At 39.4% G+C, this 22,201-nt stretch overlaps 1 long non-coding RNA gene across 1 annotated transcript; it reads left to right on the top strand.

Moving 5' to 3' along the window:
• Window positions 1–524: 524 nt before the first annotated feature.
• LOC141741821 (uncharacterized) lies at window positions 525–21,833 on the top strand. The gene is made up of 3 exons (XR_012586489.1): window positions 525–582; window positions 21,205–21,408; window positions 21,548–21,833. It is a non-coding gene; the product is annotated as an uncharacterized LOC141741821 (long non-coding RNA).
• The last annotated feature ends 368 nt before the right edge of the window (window positions 21,834–22,201 follow it).

Here is a 22,201-nt window from a genome sequence, read left to right as displayed (position 1 = left end):
ACCACAAGGCCACTAAACCATACTTCTTTTAGTCTCACAAATGTGTGTGGGTTTTTTAATTAAAAGTAGGTTAGTTTGGATAGGAGGTGGAGTGGCTGCCCCTTTCTCCCAATACGTACAGAGATGGAGTATTGATTGTGGTGACAGGGGGAGATAGAGTTAGCTCTCCATGTAGAGAGAGAATGTGCCGTTCTCTGCTTGTTTATGAAATCTTTTGAGTATTACACAAGAATGGAGAAATTATTTGCACTATCTGGGCTGGTCACAGCGTTGCAGAGAACTCCAAGTTTGAACTGCCTGAATATTGGAAGGCTTGGAGGTAGAAATGGAGGTAGAAATGGAGATAAAGGCTTGACGACTTTAACTTAGCTTTTGAGTTTAACCCAGGTGAAACCAGTAGAGCTTGATTGTCCCCTTGCCTTGCCCCAGCCACTCACAGCTGGAGGCAGCGTGAGATCAGGGGCTGGTGGTACGAGGCTCAGCTGGCTGGGAACACGCTCAGGTGTTTCCTCTAAAAAGCTGAGGGAGCCAGGGACGTGTGCTCTTGGGGAGGTTTGGTCGTGAAGGAAGGAGCTCTTCTGGGTAAGTTGGAGTTGTTGTCTTTTAAGAAATGAAAATGTTTGTCCTTGCTCTCTAATGTAGTGATGTGTGTATATACATATCTTTTATTTGTGTGTATATATACTTTTATATATGTGTATCTTAGAAGGTATCACAGGGATAGATAATGGGTGCTGTGTAACAGAGGGCAATTCAAGAAGAATTTTCTTGGCTGTAGAGCTTGAGATACTTGCACTTACCGCTTGAGTTACTTAAGAGGGTTAGACAGAATGGTATGTTCTTGAAGTAAGATTGTTATTTGTGCTGCTGATAGCAATTATGGTGGAAACATGCTGCCCTGTTATAGAAAAATGTTCAGGTTATTTGTATAATAAGAGTCATGAGATGACTAGCACAATGCATGCTTTCTTCCTCAAAACCTTAGCCTTAAAAGCTAGGGTGGAAATCGGACCATTGGGGATGATGTAAATGAGGCTTTTTATTTTTAAAGCAGAAGGGAAAAATTACCTAATGCAGTTACAGTAAACAAGCTTGCAGTGCTCTGTAATGAACAAGTTTAATTGTACCTGAGTCCCACTACTCAAATATGCCATTGTTTGTGAATACTATTAATTGAAATCACTAAATGGAAGCTAATTGTTGAGTTTTTTGTCTTAAAAAATCCAATAAGTTGGTGTGGAAAGGACATAGTAGTTAAAAATGTGAGTGGTAGCTAATTCGTTAAAGGTATATCTCTGCTGGTTCGCATCAGAGGTTTTAAGTCTGAATTCACTGTATTGGGTAACTTGGAGCATCTGGGCTGAGCTCTTTTTCTGTTGCCTTTGCGTCCCATCAAGGTGTTGGCAGGCAAGAGGCATCTAAAAGCAAGGAGCATCCTTAGGAAGTGCAGGCTGCCTCCTGGGCTGCGGTGCCCTGGTGGTGCCAGCGGGAGGGCACTGGGGAGGGGAGCTGGAAAGGAGAAAATCTGTCTCTGCTTTGGTGGAGCAGGCCTATGTGTGGCACAGAGCAAATGGACTTCTTATACTCTGTACAAATACAGAAACTTAATGTTCCATGAAACCAGCTAAATCTCCAGCTCCTTGCTGTGGTTTGATACAGGATGCTGTCAGTTAAGACCTGTTCTTCTGTGGCAGAAGAGCGGTACCCAGTATGGCAAGGAAACGGCTGTTTCTGGCTAACCTTTTGATGAATTCTCCATTTCTCTTATTTTCCCCAGTGTTCAAAAGGTGATTATTCTTGTCTCGTGCTCGGTTCTTGGGAACATACCAAAATCTAGCCAGACACTGGGAAGTGTCTGGGAGTGTCAGTTCAAGAGTGGGGTCCTGATGGTGGCCAGCTCGTTGTGCTCGCTGGCCAGATGGACCCAGTTAGCTATGGAACTGGAGCCAGCTGGGGCGTTTCACTGCTGTCAGCAAAGGGAGGAACCGACTCTCAGCCTCCCCCACTCACCCAGCTGGAAAACAGGGTTTAAAAGGGTGGCTGAAGAATGAATATTGGAATTATTTTGAAGGTTAAACCTGGGAAGATGATGATTTATTACCAGGATGGCAATCATCCCCTTTCTGGTGTTAGCATGACAGCTTTTTATGGAGTTACCTTTTACAGCTGGGGCTTGCTATGGGAGGCTCCTGGCTTTTAAGCCGCTTAAGTGTTCCTGCAATATTGAGCTATAGTGCACCTCTAGCACTGCCAGATGTGTCGGGATCATTATGACTTTTTTGCTGACTTCTGTGTAATATAAATAGAAATACAAGAGAGCAGACACTGAAATAGAAGCAGTAAGGGAGGCTGTAACGTAGTGTTACTGCTGCGGTTTGGGGTTAGCTTGTCCCTGGTAGGTGAAGGAGTTCCTGGAAATATAAAATATGAATTATGTAGCACACATATTTGTGCAGGGGAAAAAATAGTATTTTCAGAAAGTTTATCTGACCTTTTGGAGTTCAAGTGAAGTTTATATGTCCAGCTTGTAGTCCATAAATTTTAAAGCAGAAAAAACACATTTTCTCCTTTTTTCAGTGTAATGAAGACATTCTCCTCTCCTGCAGTATAATTGTATTGTCAAATGGAGGACTGTTCAAGTAATCATCGGCGTAATTAGGAAAGCTTTTTTGCTTGCTCTGTCTTCAGTGGAAATACAATCCTTATTTCTAATGCCCTTTGCAGCAGGGCAGTTTTCTTAAAGAAAAGGGAGGAAAAAACCCCAGCCTCTAATGAACAAGAGAGCCAAGGGAAACTGATACGTTATATTTTTATAACTGTCTCAAAGGCAGCTTCAGCTTTCCATTTTTAGCAAATAAAAACCAGGTTATGAGACTTACAAAATGTGTTGTATGTAACTGATCTTGTCTTTCCCCTCCCATCCCCCTTCTTATTCCTCCCTTGGGAATTGCAGATTCCCATGCTCTAGGACATCTTGTTTCTTAAGAGAAGTTAAACTGAATAGCTGGAGCAAACTCTGCTTTGGAATTATACTGGCATGAGGCTGGAATTATACTGCCAGGGGTTGGAAACGAGCAGGCATGCTCCAAAGACTGATTCCCTCCACTAGGGAATTCCAGTGCATTTTAGGGAAAATTTCTCAGCTTTAGCATTCTAAGATTTATTTATTTCTAGGCACTGTTAGCTATGTTTTTCTGCATATAAGATATTTGAGGCTTATACTTGGAGCCATTGATGAACAAGTGGGAGTAGGAGCTTAAAAGAAAACAGGCAGCTTTGGAGAAGAAGATATTGCTAATGAAAGAATGAGTTTCCATTTTTGCATCCCTTGGAAAAAAAAAAAAAGTGGTAATAGAAACCAGTAGTGTGCTTGGAAACATGTGGCTGGAGCTGTAAAACTCTTCCAGGGTTGTGCGCGAGGAGGTGAGCGGTTGGTAAGCTGGAAAACAGCAGAGACCCCGAGACAGCCCTGGAGGCTGCGAGTGGTTGTTAGTAGCTGAGAGCCAGGACTCCGCTGGGACCTGCGCAGGCTGCGGGAAGCAGGACAGCCACCCTCCCAAGGCTTAGGTACATCGGACAAGCGATTTTACCCAACAACAACCTATGCAGAATCATGCATATTACAGGCCTTTAAGCCTGTTGAATTCCAGGGGCGCTAGTCATAAGCATATCCCTATTTTGTTCTGAGACGTGCGGCTTATTTCTACTTATTTCACAACAACTTTGATGTACATCATCTTTTTTCAAAAGAGATTGATAAACCATTGACTTACTATTTTAAGCAGATTAGATGAGGTGATGGGAGGAAGTGTCTTAAATGTATTCACGTACAGAAAATAGATGGTTGTTTTTACAAGCATCAAAAGCAGCTACCCTTATTACACTTTTTATAGTATCCTGTGTAAGGTTTTATTTAACAGCTTACCATAAATTTTCACTGTCGTATTTCTTTATCAGGTAAAACCAGATTCTCCTTCATCCTCGTTGCTTTTTTTTATTCCAGCTCTCCATAATCTTTGTTGTAGGAATGCAGGGTGGGTGGGAATTAGTGGCTGGTTGTGCTAATGTTGCAACCTGATCTTATTTAGAAATTATATTGAATTTTATTTGGAAGAAGAAATGTTTGACCAAAACACACACATTTTTAATGAATTTCATTGTGAAACTTTTTGATTAGAGCTGATAAAAATACTGAAAATCCTTCTTTTGAAGGATGCGGGCTAAATTTTTACTTCGCCTAGAACAAATGGCAAAAAAAGACATCTTTCAGAATCTATATGAATTCTTAAATGAAACTTTATTTTTATTTTAAAATGATATTTTTGCGGCTGTATTAAAATAACTTCCGTTTTAGTTTAATTTTGATACAATTTACACTAATTTCAGGTTGAAATATGTACTTGCTAAAGATCTAGAAATCTTGCCTTTTGTTTAGCCAGAAGAAATTACAAATAACTTTTGGTCCAAACCATTTTGTTGACTTAAGTCTGGGTTAAAAACTGTTCTGTGTTTTAGCTCTTCTGCCATTATACCTGCTGTGTTCAATCTTTTGCACAGGAGCGTGTAAGCAATAGATGTTTACTTTTTTTTTTTGTTAGACTTAGGTGACTCTTGAGCCACTATTGTTGATATTCCATTTGCTTCTAAACCAGAGCAAAGACACTTTTTTGTTGAAAGCAAGATAACTTTATTTTGACAATTTCTGGGGAAAATGAGCACAAATGTATTTTTTAATCTATTATAATATTTGGCTTGTGTTTTCACCAAACATTTTGATGAAATTGCATGTCAATATGTAAAATGAAGATTTATAAATGATGCGTATTTTCTATTATAAGCAATCTTTCTACTGTGTTGATAGTAAAGTGTTTTTCTGTTTTTTAAACTGGATTTTTCCACTGTTGGGATAAACCAGGGAGTTGAAGTCCCTTGACGAGAAGGGAAGCAGTCTCTTACGTACTCTTTATAGAGATCAGATACAGTCTGAAGAAGGTCAGATTTTACACACGCACAGCCAAACCTTCAGCACAATTTAGCACCTCAGATATTGGAGTCTTCCCCCAAAATAAGTTGAAATACCTGATGAGATCTGAGCTTTTCTGAAAATCTGAAATATGCTGATTCTACAGGCCTTGGTTTCTCTGTTTGCACATCAGTAAAGGTAATTTACAGTGTTTTATGGGAAAAAGATTTCATCTTCTCTAGCAAGGTCCGAGACATCCAACTCCTTCCTTGTATCTTGTCATTAGAGGTGTTCGTCGCCCATCCCCATCACTGTCACCTCACCGTAGCTGTCTCTGGGGAGCGCATATGATCGCAGTGGAGGGATGGAGAAGGCTGAGCCCACGTGTTGCTGCCTCTCTGACCAGGCCTTTGGCATTTGCTGCTGTTGCTGAGCTCTAGTGCCAGGCCTTTCCAGAGGCACTTACTGAAATGAATTTCCTTCTTGTTGTGTTTCAAATCGACTAGGGATCTCTGAGTATAATTCCCTGAGGAGTAGGCATTATTAACACACCTGGGTGAGAACCTGAACTACATGTTCATGTATATTGGGTGCTCAGCCCTCCTCATCCTGCTATAATGGATCTTTCTTTCTGGTTTTGATCTCAGTAATTATGTAGCCACAGGAAAATATGGTTACACTAACCCTTCCCATCTTAAATTCCTGTATCTGCTCTGAAACAATGCCTCTTTAACAACTAAAGGAACTGTGAAACATATGGTTAACTGTTTGTCGTGTGGACTGTTTGGGGAGCTGCAGATGCAGTTCCAGGCAGGAGAGTGCAACGGCGGCATCCGTGCTGTAACTCCATCTTGGGAACAGTTGGGAATCAAACGTATGAGGTGGTCAGACTAAGCTACGTGGTTGGGTTATAAGGGTCTGAGAAACAGCCCTTTGTATGCCAAGAGAAAGAATCCTAAAATGTGTAAATCCTCTTCTGAGGTGTCCAAGAGTGCAGTGTGAATGCTGACTCCGATGATTCGAGATCTTTAGTAACTCTTCCCTTGAATGCTATGATTTTAAAAAAATAATTATAAACCAGCTTTGATATAGGAATTCTTAATGACTACAGAATAGAGGAGCTATCAAACAATCCTACTTTCTTCACAAAACGGGGAATATTTTCTTCTAGGTAAAACCAGATAGAATGGTGAGTTATCGTCTCTGTATTAGTAATTGTAGAAATTAATTTAAGCAGCTTATTGTGCTTCTAATGTTATGTCTGCAAGTGTACGGGGAAGAATGTGTCGTACATTGCAATGTAGTACATGAGAAATGTCGCAGAAGGATCTGCAGAAAGGAACAATGGGGGACTGGAAGCCCTACCTGTGGCACGCTTGGGGCGCACGTCGCAAGGGGGTGTTGGGCCAGAGCTGGTTTCCAGTCACACACTGGGCTATAAACGCTGCAGCACGCTCTCTGCTCTTCGGCATACGTGTGCGGCTCTTGCTAAAGTCAGAGGCATTATTTGGATCAAGATGTTTTGGCAGGATTATTCTAACCTCAGAGAAGTTGTGGATTTAGCTTGCAAGGATGAAAGAAACCAAAAAATGGAAAGCTTTCAGAAAATGGTTAGGGCTTCTTACACTCTTAATCAGCTGAATGCTGCATATGGTGACTAATGCTCTTCATTTTTGGTTTTACCCTTTTCTCCCCATTCCTTATAACATGACAGGCAAGCAGATCGAAAAGAATATTTCTAAAAATCACTGTTGTTCTGTATCTCTTTAGATGATGCTTGTAAATTATTCTTGCTGAAAACATTTATTTCCTAAACTGTGCTTTTAACAATTAAGAAGCTTTGAAGCAAAGAACACCTTGGAATGCAATCACTTTGGAGTAGGTAAAAGACAAAAACATATAGAGTATTTTCAGACTAAATTCTCTACCGATGGCTGCAAATATTTTCTTAATTTAAGTAGTATGGTTAAAACGGAGTATTTTAAATATTATTCGGGTGTGATTAATTGTTGCTTTTGCATATGGAACCTAATTATTGATAATTTTTTTTTTATTCCCCCCCATTTTCTTTGGAGATAAAGGTAATTTCAATACCATTTAGATACTAAGTCATGTCTAAAGCCAACCTGATGAACATGTCTCAAGACTATGTGTAGCTCATTAGTAGAATGGTTGGAAATCTGTTTGTTTCAACCTACCAAATGTAACCTGTCCTGTTCCCTTCCTTAACATTTGACATACCACGTCCTACCACAGGTTAGAAATTTTCTATTAACAAAGGTGTGTCCTTTCAGCTCTGAAAAATATTTCTACTCCTCATATTTCCTAATTGGTTTGATTTACAATAATTCACAATTTATGAACTTCAGTTTTCGGTGTTTCCTTTCATTGCTATGTCCCTCTGAGGCTTTGGTAGGACTTGATGTAGAACTGGGTGTGCTACTGAGCATGTAGCATATGTGGACCACAGAAAAGGAAAATGTAGATATAGCTGTAGCTCATTGAGGCTTAGGCATCTCCTAAAGAAGAGTTGCAGCAAGGTTGAGGGAGAGATTGTCAGTATCTCAAAACCTTTTGTACAAATCTTGTCCTGTTTCTCAGAGTCTGTTGTGTTGCTCCAACTAGTATCTCAATCTAGCTGAAACTTGCTTCCTTGTGAAAGAAACCCACAACAATCACAGGAGTTAATTTCTTTGGCAATGTTGCCTGCCCGAGGGTAGTGGCACCAAACATGATCTACGAAATATATCAGCTTTTTAGCTACATGGTAGGTCCAGGAAATCATTCTGGGGAGAAGCCAGTGAATGTCTGTGAAGTGTCAAGGATGCACTAAAGAGTGAAAGAATATCAAGACATGTGACAGAATTGCAATATGTGAACCTGAATTCCTCTTCTTTGGCTCGCAGATGACTCCAGGCAGACAGAAGTTTCATGACAAAAGCTTCTCAGGAGAAACCGGTGCTAAAAGAAACAGCTCAGATGCTGAAGAACTAAAAGGGCAAATAGATGCAAAGGAAAAAGAGTGGTCCCAACATAAGGATCTCGTAAATTTTCAAAATATTTTCATAATATCTCCATGCTCGCTAACTGTCAAGTATTGTAAACAAGAGCTGTTGACTGCTGAGTATTTTCAAAATCTGTCCAATTCAGTTTAGGTGCTCCAGTAAAGTCCTTTGAAAACCCACTCCTATCGGTGAGGTCTAAAAAGCTACCCATAGCTTACACAAAAGATGCTGCACTCAAAGGCATAAGTGCTGTCATGGTTCTTGTTCTTCGTGTGTCAGTGGGTTTGCGTGGGAGAAGGTCTAGGCAGAATTTGATTCTGCCTTTGTTTAAAAAAAAAAATAAATAAAAAATATGGAAAATATATAGTCAAGTGCACCTGTGAGCTTTCTGAAAAACAAATGCTATCTTCTTTCTCACATCTCAGAGGAGCAATGTAAATGTGCTCAAATGTTTACACTTTAAATTACCACCTTTCACAATGAACAGTGCGGGACAAAAATGGCTTGTTTCAAGTAATTAAAAGGAAAAAAATCTTTGTCCTCTTTAGAGTAAAGAAACTATATGAATTCCTGTTTTTCTCTCTGAGCTTAGAAGTACTTGCTCTGCACAGTAGTTCACCTGCGCTCCAGGTGAGACGGACCTGCTGCATGGAGATGTGGGTTAGAGTTGCATTTGCAGAATCAAAGGCCTCAGCTGCAGCTGATTTCGCCAACATGCTGTGAGTCAACTGCATTGCTCTTCCAGCTCTACCGAATGGTCCACTACTATTTCAAGAAAGACTCAAGTTATTCTATGTTACAATGGTATATATTTTTTCTGAATGGCAGTTTCTTAAATCTGACTTAGAGGACTTCCAGTGGGGTCTTAATTTTTCTTGTTTTCTCTTTCCCTTTGTACTTTGAAATAGAAATATTTTAAATACTTTGTTCATTTGATTGTTCAAACTCTGAGATACCGGGTTGTGTAAATGGAATCTTAAAAGCTCAAAAATTGTTGGTTTTCTTTTCCCTTTTCAAACCACATGCGTGCGAACCCCAGAGCAGGTCTGAAATCTGGGAGTTAAGTTTCTCTGAGTGAGCAGCAGTCTGCACGACAGCTTCTTCAGTAGCTCCGGTGTCTTTGTGGTGTAAACCAGAGCTTCAGACCACCTGCCTCTTGAATGAACAAGGACTGACACCCTACCATGCTGGTGTAACGCTAAGCAGAGTGTAGGAAAACCGTAACATTGCCGATTTAATGGTAAAGAATGTACAAAGGGCAAGTATCTCCATGTATGTGAGTATGTGTTCTCCCTCTAAGTGGTGAGTTACTGCTGAGATGGAAGGTCTGAATCGTTAGTAGAGTTGATGAGCACTCTCAAGGAGATGGCAGCCTTGTCCACGGCTCGGTGCGTAGTGACAAAATGCTGTACTGCTTGTAAGTCTGTGCGCTTCCTGGAGGCTACCAGTTGTCTATCGCTTCTTCTAGAACTTTGAAATAACACTGTCACTTGTTCTGTAAACAAGTGGCAGAATCATTTTATCTGACTCAGTGTGTGTCAAAACACACTTGAGGTTTCCCTGGAACGTGTGATTTTCCAGCATCTAAAGATCTTATTGGTGAAATAGAACAGTCTTATTTTACAGTATTTTAAGGATACTTAAATATGAAGCAGCTAATAACATATTAGATAAGAATGTTAAGGGCAGAAACTAGAATTTTCTTTTACTGTACTCCACACATTACTGTTGTTTGTGTGGTTTTGGTGGTTTTTTTAAAAAATACTTGTTCTAAGACTGCATCTCGCAGACAGTGAAACATTTATCAAATAAATTATTCCTTGAACATGTTTGTTAGAGATAGAGAGGTGTTTGAATTGATTATTCTCTCTGTGGAAGTAATAGATGCTGTTGTTCAGCCCAGCTGGGATTGCGTTGGCTATTTAATGTTTTAAGATACTCCAGATCCTTATTTTCTCTTCCATTTCCAAGAAGAGAATCAAAGAACTAAAGGATGACAGAGAAGAATTTGGGCTTTTTGTTTGGCGATTTGGGTTTTTGCATTTTTTTTTTTTTTTTTACCTGTCGGTGTGAAACTAATATGTTAGAAGATGGTCCATTTAGGCTCTATTTTGGGAATAAAGAAGAGATCATTGCTTGACCACGGTTTCCAGGGTGAGAAATCTCCCTGCTACCGTTGGGCGTGGTCTAAGTGTTATTTTCCGTTGAGTTGGTGATGGTCTGTGCTGTCACTCAGCCCACAAATGAAGCTCTGGCCTCCCTTCCCTTGATGACATCGGCACTTTGCTGTGGTCTCCCAGAAGTCAAATGTTCTTGTAGACTTTTATCTTAGCGTGTCACTTATAAGAAGTGGTTGTTTGTATTCCTTGTGCAGCAGCTTTCCCTGTGCCAGCCTGCAAAGGACAAAATTACAAACGATTGCAAATGAGGCAATTAAGTCTGTACCCCATAAGAAAAGTAAGGTATAGAGCTGGAAGAATACAGCTTGCTTACATGGTACAAAGTGGTTTTTTCCATGGATGTTGCTCAGAAATGAGAAATTTTCAACTTGCTCTTATGGATAGTCTGTAGAATGACTTCTGCCTGGCAGTAAAGGGGTATGTGCCTTCCAGACTCATTTCTGGTTACACTTCAAATAATTTTTGGCTAACCATCTATAGTTTGTTGTTTACTTTGTGATTATTAGAAAAGGTTTTTTCCCAGCAAACATTTAATTTGTGCCATCCACCACACTTTGCAGATGGGAAAGCCATTATAAATAATGATAGTGGCTTTTCAGTATACCACTTAAAATTTTCAGCAGCATGCTAGAATCTTAACCTTTAGATGTAACACTGTAATGATATGTCATCCCTAAATAATGAAATGCCAACTGCCTACCGAAAGTAGTATACACCTATTTTCAGCCTGAAAATCATAATTAGTTCTCACAGTAGCTTAACTTTCTCAGCAGAACGGCTGTTCGGGCTAGTGTTAGGGTGGCAAGCAGGACAGCAGTGATAGGAGGAACAGGGTCCTTGTAATCAAATTTTAAAGAAACCCAAAACAAACGTGCCTCATTAAGAACTTTTTAATTTAAACCAAAACTCGGTTACTGACACTTTAAAACTTCCTTGTTGTTAGCTTCCAAACATGCGATGACTCCCAAGTGGTTTTTATTTTCAGGTAGAAAAGGCAATAGTAAAGATGTTTTAATCGACCAATGGGTCAATAAAAAAAAATAATTTAAAAATTTACTTTTGTAGTAGTAGCAACTTCTGAATGTTTGATGTCCCTGAGTGTAATCAATCTAGCTTCTAAAAACTGTATTTTTTTTTCTTTTTCTGTAAGCACAGTTTTAAGCTGTTTTCAAGTTCCTGTAGAGGATTATCTTTAGGAAAAAAAAAAGAAAGGCTTTAAAACACCAAGTTCCTTCCCATTATGGTCTTAATCTTGAAGTGTGCATTAAACAAAAGTTACTGGAATAATTAGATCCCCACTTAATTTCACTGTCAAATCTTTCCTTCGTTTTTCTAGGAACCTCTCTTCTGTGCCTTCACATTGTGCAGTCTCCCATGGGCAACGCGTTAGCGTGTCCTCAACAAATCAAAGCGTATGCTTCAAAGTTTTCCCATTCTTAAGGCAAGAGACTTTCTCTTTTTACTGTCCAGAAATGGCATCCTTGGGGCAGAATAAATAATAGAGTTTCTTCGTTTACATGTGGCAAGTGGTTTTACCATTACTTAATGTGGGGGGAAAAAAAGCCATGTGAACATCTTCCTACTATGAAGCACCTTTTTGGCACCCATAGACCAATCTGTGCACTGCAATCTCAAATACATGGTTAAGTAATAAAGCTATCAAATGTTAAATGTAATCTTTTGAGTTCAGAAAAGCTTTACTAAAAGCTTTAATTCACTCCGGGTTTACAGGAAAAAATAAAGAACTTTCCTTGCTTACTCTATATTTAGGCTATTTTTTTAAACTTGAACAAACTGCTGCGTTTTTGCTGTTCTGTGAAATTTCTCATGTTCAAATCTCTTTTTACTACTTTCTTTTCCCCCCGTGGTGGATCAAATAGTCAGATGCAGGACTAACATGACACATGTTTAGATTCCATTGGGGCTGCGCAGTGGATATGTACTTTAACGACAGGACTATTAACGTATCCAGAGTCATCGCGGTTTCAGTCATTGCTTCATATGTAAATAATGTCCGAGTGCAGTGTGCCCTGACACTGGGTCCTGTAAGAAATGAAAAGTTAGTGATCTTGTTTACCGCAGTGTGTCCTTAAGAAGAGGCCTGCCTTTCCCTGCAAAATTATGCTAGCTGCCAAGCCTGTTGGATAAAGTAGGATTAAGTATATAAATATCTAGAAGTCACTGCTATAGCCAGAAGTTATTAGGGAGATAGTAGTTGAATGGTGTTAACTTAAAAAGGGTAAAGTCTTTATCCCCTGACTGGCTGGGCTCTATTTGCTTCAAGGAAAATCATTATATTGACTTTTTTTAAAAAAAAAAAAAAAAGTAAAGATAAAATTTGGATTTATGTAGCAGACTTCCACCATTCCATTTTTTTCAGAGCAGTTTGTTACATCTCTTCACCCACTTGTGGGGGAGAGAATTAGCAAATGGAGATACTTTCTGCAACATCTTGATGTGTGCAGGAGCTGATGACCTGAAGACCAACGCTACAGAAGAATTTAGAAACTGAAGAACAGAAAAAACCAAGTGAAGTGAAGCCAAGCGGTGTATAGTGACCTAAACTGAACTTGATTAGGAACCAGTACAAACATCTTTTGGAAAAATTCTTTTTCAGCATCTTTAAATAGCAATTGTATTGTTAATCTGAGAAAAAGGCAAGTGCCGTAGCATGGCTCCCCCTGTTAGACAGTGGATCGTTGATTTAATATTCCTTTACAATGGATATTGCTATCTCTTGAAGCAAACAGCTTACATGAGGGATGCTGGTGGGGGCTGGCTGATTTAATTTTTTTTTTTCATTAAGTTTATCCCAAGTCCTTCAATAACAATTTTAAGGTATTTTGATCCTGAAATATTTATACAATGCTTTGTGTTCCCCTTCATACTGACCTCCTGATGTTACCTGATGCACCAAAGTTTTCCTACAGGCGTGATTCCCCCTCACCGAGAGGAAGGATATGGTATGTTACTAAAAGAGCCTCAGAAAGGTTGCCTGGCAGTGTTTCAGAATGAAGATAGGTTGGCTTTCGTATGTATTTGCTTGATTTTAATATTTTTGACTACAGTGTTAATGCTTTTAGATATGGATGGCAGGTACAAATATCTATATTTAGTCTCATTAATTAAATTATCCATTATACTGTCCTGTTGTGTCAGAAGTAGTTATTCAATTAAAAGTTTCTCAGAAAGTGCTTGGGATCTATTCCAAGACTTGTCCTTCTTGGCGTACAGTGGGAAGATCCACCTTCTGGTGAGTAGGAAGTCAGCCTGCTGTTGACTTTAGCTCTCTCTTCAGTCTTGGGTAAAATAACTTTCTTCCACTTTATTTACATTGAATTTTATTTACATGGAATATTACTTTTATATGTGTCCCCAAAGATTATTTGGGCTATCTCTGTGCTGTACAGGTGGTTCCACCATGATGCATCCACACCGCACCGAAAGTCAATGGGGTCCCTTCTGCTTTTGCAATTTCAGTGGAGGTTTGTAGAACAGTTTCTGGTTTGAGCACTGTCTAGAAGCTCAAGAACCCTATGACAATAGCTTTAAAATGTTTTATAAAGGCCATAAATATACTTTATAAATTTAATTTATGCAGTTCATACAGTTAGTTAAGAGTAGTGTATTATACAGTAAAGTTATGTGGGTTATAATTTATGGCTACAAATGTAAGCCATGATACACAAAGCAGACTGCTCAAGTAGTTATAACACAGTTGAGATTCTGTATTACTGTAGGTAAAGTGATCAGCAGCATTTATAATAAAGTCAATGGCATCACAGTGACAGAAATAAGGATAGCCCGTATGACGTGAACAGGAAACACCGCTAAATGAAGGGATGCCTGGCATTGCATTCTTGTGTTTCTCAGATTGCTGTTAAGTACGTGGAATGAGAGTTCTCAGAGTTATTAGCTTTGTTATTAGCTTTCCTTTGGAAAATGGATAACTAACTCGGGCTCGAGTATAGAAATATTCATAAGTACTTGCCTCCAATTAGAAACTGTAGTGGTTGAATAAGTAACAGATCAGCATCTGGATGAGCGTTCTCGTGGCATTAGCAGTAATTTGTCAGGCAAAACTGAGATTGTAGCAGGTTGTCATCTGTGACTTTTGGAAATGAAATTGTCAATATTGGATCCTGAAAGAGTTTATGAAGATTAAAGGGCCTATTGTCAAGTTCTTAAAAAATTCAGCCTTTGGAGAAAATTGGTTACTAATTATTTCAATAATACGCAATAGTCTGTTGTTAGCTGAACTCAATAATAACTTCATAAGTTAAAAATGACAGGTGTTTTAAACGTTTTCATAGTAAAAAAAAAAAAAAAGCCCAAATTAACTTAAGCTGTAAAAGCCATATGCTTCAAAATTTAAACTGCTCTGTTGACTCTTGAGACTACGAAATCTGTGTGGATCAGTCACGACCACATGAAATCCTTTCATTTTTATTTGGTAGGCTGATTAAATCCTCCATTTCACCCACTGAAACAAGACTGGAGAATGACACTTGCTCATTACCTTTCTTTTAGTATTGCCTTCTATTAAGAGTATCTTTGTATAAAATGTTTTATATGACACCTTCAGATAGCATAAGTCACAGAGCTAGACCATCGTGAGAATGTAATGTTGGTCGTTACTTGAAGCTCCTGATAGCTTATGGGCACATGTGTGCAAAAAGAATTACGGAAGGGTCAAGGTTGGAATGCCGTCACACGGCGGTATCTGTGGTGATGTGAGGACTGCAGTTTCTGTGGTGGTTGGGGAGAAGATGTGGTGGCCGTTAATAAGGCAGTGCTTTGGAGTCCTGCTATGTCTAACTTGTAGTCTGTTGTATCAGTTCTGTCTGATGGATAATATGGCTCTCCTCCTCTGATTTTTGGTGTTTTCAGGGTTGTTTCTTGGGCTCAATTCCTCACAGAGGCCCCTGCAGCCCCATGGCGGACGTCTGGGCTTGGACACCCAGTACAGTCCAGTGGTACGTGGGGCTGTGGCATCGAACTGCCTCAGTGGCAGCGTGCATAGTCTGGCAGTGACTTTGTGAAGTGGCATAATGTATTTTTGGCTTCTAAAGATGAAGTTTGTACTTGTACACAAGCACACCTGTGACTTTTCTTGCATTATGCGGAATGCACCGCGTATCCTACAGAAAGGTTTAGATGTCGGAACCGATTGGGTAAATTTGGTGAGTTATATGCAAATTAACTTTTCTGGTTTATTAAGGAATTGTTCAGTGACACAAATTTGAAGGTTCTTTGTTATGCTTGTGAATCTTTCCTGCAAACTCCTCTGAACTTGTGCCCTCCCTCCCTCCCTCCCTTTCGTGCTGGAGTAAGCTCTGGAAGCAGAGCGGCCACCTTGTGGCAGGGTGACAGGGTCAATTGGAGAGACAAGGCCTCTGTCTGTTCTGGCGCCGCTCCTTCTGCAGCTCGGGTTTTCTGCTGGCTTACCCTTTTCTATCTTATCTCTTTGTTTTGCATGCAATATGTTACACTTTTGCCAGACAGCTGAGGGTACTTCACTGTATAACTATGCTTGACATTTAATTTTAAATCAAAGATACCATTCTGTAATAGTTTGTTAAGCTGTGCCTCAGTCCCAAGTAACGTAAATAACCTTCTTTTCAGCGAAAGAGGCAATTCATTGCTTTGGCTATATTTTCAGGATGATTTTGTCTCGGAATAGGAGAGCCAAAAGGTTCAGTGCCATTCTCCATCACCTGAACAAACTCAAATTGAAGTCCCATAATTTGTACGAGTTGTCAGCACAAAACTAATTTCACTTCAAATATTTTCATTTCTTACTGGTATGAAAGCTCCGTAAAAGGAAAATATGTGAGTAAACCTGGAATTGTCTATTAGCCTGTTTGTGTAATTGTGTGCAGAGGAGGTGGGTGTGTAAATACTTAATTACTTGCATGGCCTTACGTTTTCTAAAGGGTAAGGATAAGGATGCAAGGTGAAAACAAATATATACTTATACCCAAGGGTTTTCCTTTTTTTTTTTTATGAGTAAACTAAGGGCCAGGTCTTGCAATGTTGATTTCAGCTCACTGGCTTGAACTGAAGCCTTTCATGCAGTTTGGTTGGGCTCCTTTAGTCAAATAAAAGCAGCAAAAATATGTCAGTTTCATGAAAACTGTGTTTTCGTGGAACATACCTACAAACTTGTCAACATTTTGTAGCCAAATGTCTACATTTATAGTGTAGGATGTTGCATACTCCCAGTTCAGTTGTTTGTTCCAGGCTGGACAAAAACCTGAGAAACTTCAGGCTTTATTACAAACTCAGTTGTGGTTTTTTTGTCAGAAATTATGTAGGGATCCTAGCTTTGGTGGGAAACCAGTTGAAACTGTTATATGGTTAGACGTTATATGGTATTTCAGTTTGAAATATTCACAATATCTGGATGAGAAATGGTGGGAGCTGGTATTCGAGGTGCTGGGGAAAAAAGAGACGAAAACTTCACATAGGTGCATCTCTGCTCAGAGAGAGAATTTCAAGGTTGTGATAGGGATGGGGTCTTCAAATAATGGTAGTTAAATAAATTGACATGCACTTGGGAAGAGAGCACTAAAAAGTTCAGATCAAATATACCCCATAAAGCCAAGCAAAATCGTTTGTATGATAATAGATGAAGTATCTGCTTACAGCTTTCTAGAACAAGCCACTAAATATTTTTTAATTGTGGCTGGTCAATAGTTACTTAATATGATTAATTGCCACAAACCTTTAACGGCTTCCTGCTAATGAATGGAGATCGTTAATGCTCATTTCTCTAACTTCTCTCGCCCTCCCTTGCTCTGTAAGAATGACTTCCTTTGTATTGCAGTAGGAAGCCTTCAGAGCCCTTCAGGAAATTGTTCTTGACTGCAATGCTCGTGCTTACAGTAACGGAGTGAGCTCATAGCCGTGCATATGAAAATAATGTTATTTTTTGTAGCAATTAATTTACTCGCACCTGATGGTGATTTATGGAAAATCACTATAAAAAAACCTGCCCAGGATATTTGCTGCAGTTGACATCATAATCCTCATTCTCTGCTGAATCAACAGACAAAACTTTTCCAATCTCTCCTTTTCTTAATGAAGTTGTTCCCCCTCCAACATTACCTCCCCTCCACACTCCTGCACTTGTGGGCTCTTGTCCTTTTTCCCCACTCAAAAAACCAAACCAAAACAAAAAAAAAACAGTGGCAGAATTTTGAGTAGCATTTGGATAAATATTGGAGATACTTGCTCATTTTCACATACACAAAGTTTTCATAACTTTGTATCTCAATGCTTTTTTGGCCTGTCAGAGATTTTGGAAATACGATGACTTTTAGCAAGAATTTCTGGCATTAGCCCGATCGGAGATCTCAGGGGAGCAGTTTTTCCTCTATTATATTGAAGTGCTCTTTGCTGCTTCAGGAGATGTGGAAGCACAGATAAACTCCTTGTAGGCTCTCGTTATTGAGCACATCCAGCTACTGCAAGCACCTAATTTCTCTTAATGAAAACAACCAGATTTGTTCAGAAGGCTTTGAAAATATGACTCTCTGCCGTCAACCGTGCTTTTTCTGACATCAGGATACCTGAGGGCTCTTCAGAGGATTCTCCTGATGCTCTCTTGGACTTATTTCAGGCGTTACTAACTGCAGACTGGTGTATGCATTGATATGTACATAGTACAGAGGATGAATCTTTTTGATTTCTTGGAAATTCTGTTATGTTTTCTTAAATGAAGACTTTAGGATTCCACAATGGTATATTTAAAAAAAAAAAAAGTTTCTTGCATGAGTAACTGTTTGCATGTAAGACAAGCCAGGAGATTGAACTACTGTGTGCAGAATATTAGCTACGTTATGAAGTACTGAAAAAGAGAATTCTTCTGGCTGCTCTTCCACTTGGAAGTGCTAGTGGACACTCAGGCTTGATTGGAAGTGGAAAGCATCTTCTGAATAGTGTTTTGTGTGTAATTTGGTTATTAAGTCAAGTTTGCCAAATAATTTTGTTGGATTTATGCTAAAATCTGATGGTTTAGAATGGGTTGATGTGACTAAGTAAAATGTGTCTAAATAAAAGCATTTCGTGGTTGTAAGACAAAGTTGAACAAGCGAGTGGCAGGCTAGTGCCGATGCCCTTGAAGGATCAGAGCACAGATGCTCCAACCAGTAGCCCCTGTAACACCAACAGGTAGCTGACCTTGTGTCTCGCTCACATGAGACGTCTCCTCGTGAGACAGGTGACTTGTTTTGCATATAAAAATTTGTAACTTCTTTATCACCTTTCTGTTTCCTATTTCATAATTCCTGTTAGAACTTCTGGAGACAAAGTACTAACCTTTTTGGAATGTATTTTCCAAGAGCTTTACAAAGCGAGACATTTATGCACATGAAGAAAGGACAGGCTATCTCACTACATTAAGATGGCAATGAAGCTATTTTTGAGAAGGGTAATACCCTGTTGATACACACTATTCTGAAGGTAAGATCTTCCATGATGTGAGCGTTTTTCAAAGGGCTGCTCCCATCCCAACAATGTAAAAATCTTCAAAGGCGCTGCTTCATCAATATGCAAATCTTCAAAAGGGGAATTACACAATAACAAGAAAACTCTCAAAGGGAAAGCAGTTACCCAAAGATGTAAAAATCTTTGTCAGGGACAGCTCCTCTGTGATTTGAAAGTTCTTCAAAGTGGAAATCACCTCAAGCAATGCAAATTCTCAGAGTGCATGGGAAATCACTGAGTGAGAACGCTTCCATGTGTCGTCTTTCAAGTGGCGGTAAGTGTTCACTTGAAAATATTTTAAAAATTGCATTTTTAAGAATTGGTGCTGTATGTACAATCCCATTACTGTAGGATACCTTGAGGGTGGCATAGCTTTTAAGTTTACCAGAGGACTTTTGGTTATATCTATATCGGAAGGAGACTGTGGTACCAAACATTACTTCGAGATGAGTGGTTTTTATTAAGCTCTTAATATGGGATTATGAACTGTTGCATACAGTTCAGTTAGCAACTATTTGCCAGTTCTTCTATATTTGCAACAGATATTATTTAGGTTTATTTTAGAAGCAACAACTCCAACTTTGCAGGGACCAAAAGACTTGCTTGTATGACTAGAAAAGGGACATCAGGGAGAGAATTGGTGTTGCCTCCCTCTTGTCCCAACTGCTTGGTGACAGGGTGCCTGTCCACAGGCCATGCTCGGCCCTGAGGGCCAGGGAGGCATCGCTGCCTGGCAGACATCTTATTGTGTGTATTTTTGCATATGGCGGCTTTAGATAAAGATTTGTTCCTAATTACAGTAGTCAAATATTTCATTCTGTGATTTTTGTGCTTACTGAACTGCAGTAATAAGTTTTTTTGGAAAAGCAGCACAACACGCTGACCCTTACTGTCATCACTGGCTCAGTACTTGCCCCCTTTGGAAGATTTTAGTTCTGTTTAGGACTGGGACTTCCTAAAAGGACAGCCCTCTGTTGTGGGACAGATGTGCTCCATCACAAGAGCCTTTGCAGAGGTGGCTCCTGGGTGCAATCCCGACTCCACTCGGTGTACAAGCCTGGTTCCTGCTGCTTGGATTCACGTCGGGGCATGCTGTGTAAAGTTCCTGTCGTGGTGTTCCATATAAAGAAGGGGGCATCTTTCATAGCCGTCAAGTCCTGAATTATTCTGGAACCCTATTTGCTGTCCCTGCACTGCAAGTTGCCTTTGCTAACCTGTGGTCACATCAATCCTTGTGGGCATAAAAATAGCAATTTTAATAAGTGGGGTAAACAGTCTAGTTGGGCAGGTGTTACTTGGAGGGAAAGTTGTATTTATTTAACTGGCTTTTTGCTCACTTGTTGAACTCAGTTAATCATATTTTCAAAGAAGAGTACAAGCCTCTCAACTATAGGATGACTGCAACATATACCCCTTTCTTTCAGTTTGATTTTTAAATATCACCCAGATGATTTGTGTTTGCTGTTAAGGCTATGCTGAAAGAATATAAAGGAAGTCATTATTCTAGTTCTATTTAAGCTTGAGATTTATTCCATTTCCATAAACCTAAGACGACAGCCTCTTTTCAAGATAATTCACATACTGTGCCTTTTTGCAAGCTTCCTGCATATGATATCTGAAAGGGAAACGGTTATAAAAAGAAAAGAAAAAGGCAGTCTTTTTCATTCAGTAAGTAGATTTTAGCCAAAATAACTGGAAGGTGATGCCCCTCTCAAATGATCTCTTAGATTCGGGGGTTTGTTGCCCTAAAGTGAAATACTAGATATTTACAATTAAGTAGTTAATAGTGGTATGAAATAAAGAGTATTTTTTAACTAGCAGTTATTTTATATTGTAGCATTGATATGTTGAGTACACATCCTGTTCAAGCACGGTTTTATTATTTTGGAAAGCAGTTTATGGATTCTATGTATGTAAGATGACCTAGAGGTTAACAACTATTACAATTTCCTATTAAAAACTCGAGCTGGGTTGTATTAAAGGAAGCTATCGTTCTGCACAGGAAATGTGGGGTTTGTTATTGCTGTGCCCTGTGTAAAAGCCAGAAATAGACACTCCTCTGTATCAAACTTCTGACACGATTATTTTACCTCTACCCGGCAAATTTCTCGTTTTTGCATAAGCATCGTTATTGTGGTTATTATCTAAAAACATCATCCATGCAAAAAAATGTAGTGTTTTCTGAAGTGGGTTGAAAAGTATGACTGTGATGGATGTTCGGGGGAGAAAAGTTGACAGCTTGAATCTGAGGGATATTTTGTATCGGGTTATAATGTTTGGAACGTAGAAAGGTTAATGCTGTTTTACTTTGTAAACCTGAAAAGCAAAACAAAAATCCTGTGGCACCGCGTTTGTGGTTTAAAGTGCAATACGTAGGCGGCCATCCTAGTCCTGAGTGCCTGGCAGATAATAAGAGAATCCCTTGATGCCCTTAGTCCTAAAAGTGGGTATGTAAAATGGTAACAAAAAATGGGGGGCAGGCATGGAGCAACTTTGTTATGCTGTTGTGAAATACACAAAGTCTTCAGCAAAACATCTTTTAATATGATGCTTCTTTGTTCTTTAGAAACGCTTCTACAACCTCTGCCCGTACCTCAAGGTCGCGGCCGGCAGGGTAGGCAGAGAAGGCAGTAGCCGCACGCTCCCCGGGAGAGCCTCAGGCCCATGGATAATAATGTCCTTACTCCCAAAATACTGTGGATTCAATAACTTTCAGTCTTGCTGCAGAGAAGGCATTTAGCTTGCAGGGCTTAGAAGAGGACTGTGGAAGGTGAGGGGTGGAGAAGGGTTGAAATAGTTTGAAATACCCTTTTACCTCTAGTGAGGTAAAAGGGTACTTCCATTGCTTTGATTTATGGGATGACTGCATTAAATAATTTCTGGGATTTTCCTTTTCTTTCTCAATACAGATGTGTTACAGTGGCTTTAAAACAACGCAAAATATCCAGACTTCAAAGTTTAGAGAAGTGCCTAAGCATCTTTACTGAAATTACTTCTTTCATTTAAAAAAAAAAAAAAAAAGAAAATCTCTCCAGTGCTAATCTCATGGGAAGCATTGATTTAGCTTCCCACTGGATCTTTCGCCAAGGGCTACCTGAATGAAACGGACAGCTTCGAGCATGGTAGAACTGACAGAATGGGGGTACAGGTTGAGACGCACAATGTTTTGTGGATTTTTTATATATACCTAATGAATTTTTTCATGTGCCCTTCTACGCATAGGCAGTGAAAAAATGTTTAGAGGTGCTAATTTTTATATGAAAAAATAAATGTGAATGCTTGGTTTCTTATTTTTAAAATTGTTTCAAACTTCTCTGCGTGAACTTTGAACTGAAAGCCAACGTGTGCTCTGCACCGTGCAGGTAACGTTAGTGGAAGTACTCCCCCTCCAGTGTGAAAATAGACCTGTGTCATCTACATGCCAGACCTGCTACGGGAATTAGAATTTTCTAGCTAATTGAGATATAACAGAATTTGTTTAAAATATCTTCCTTGTATTTGGGAAAACATGCTAATTTCTTCTAACAAACCCACAGTCAATACCTGACAGATCATATTATTTT

The sequence above is a fragment of the Larus michahellis genome, chromosome 4 (genome assembly GCF_964199755.1).
Source record: "Larus michahellis chromosome 4, bLarMic1.1, whole genome shotgun sequence".
Taxonomy (NCBI): domain Eukaryota; kingdom Metazoa; phylum Chordata; class Aves; order Charadriiformes; family Laridae; genus Larus; species Larus michahellis.
Note: the sequence above shows the minus strand (reverse complement) of the source record. Positions and strands in the feature narration are given on the sequence as shown.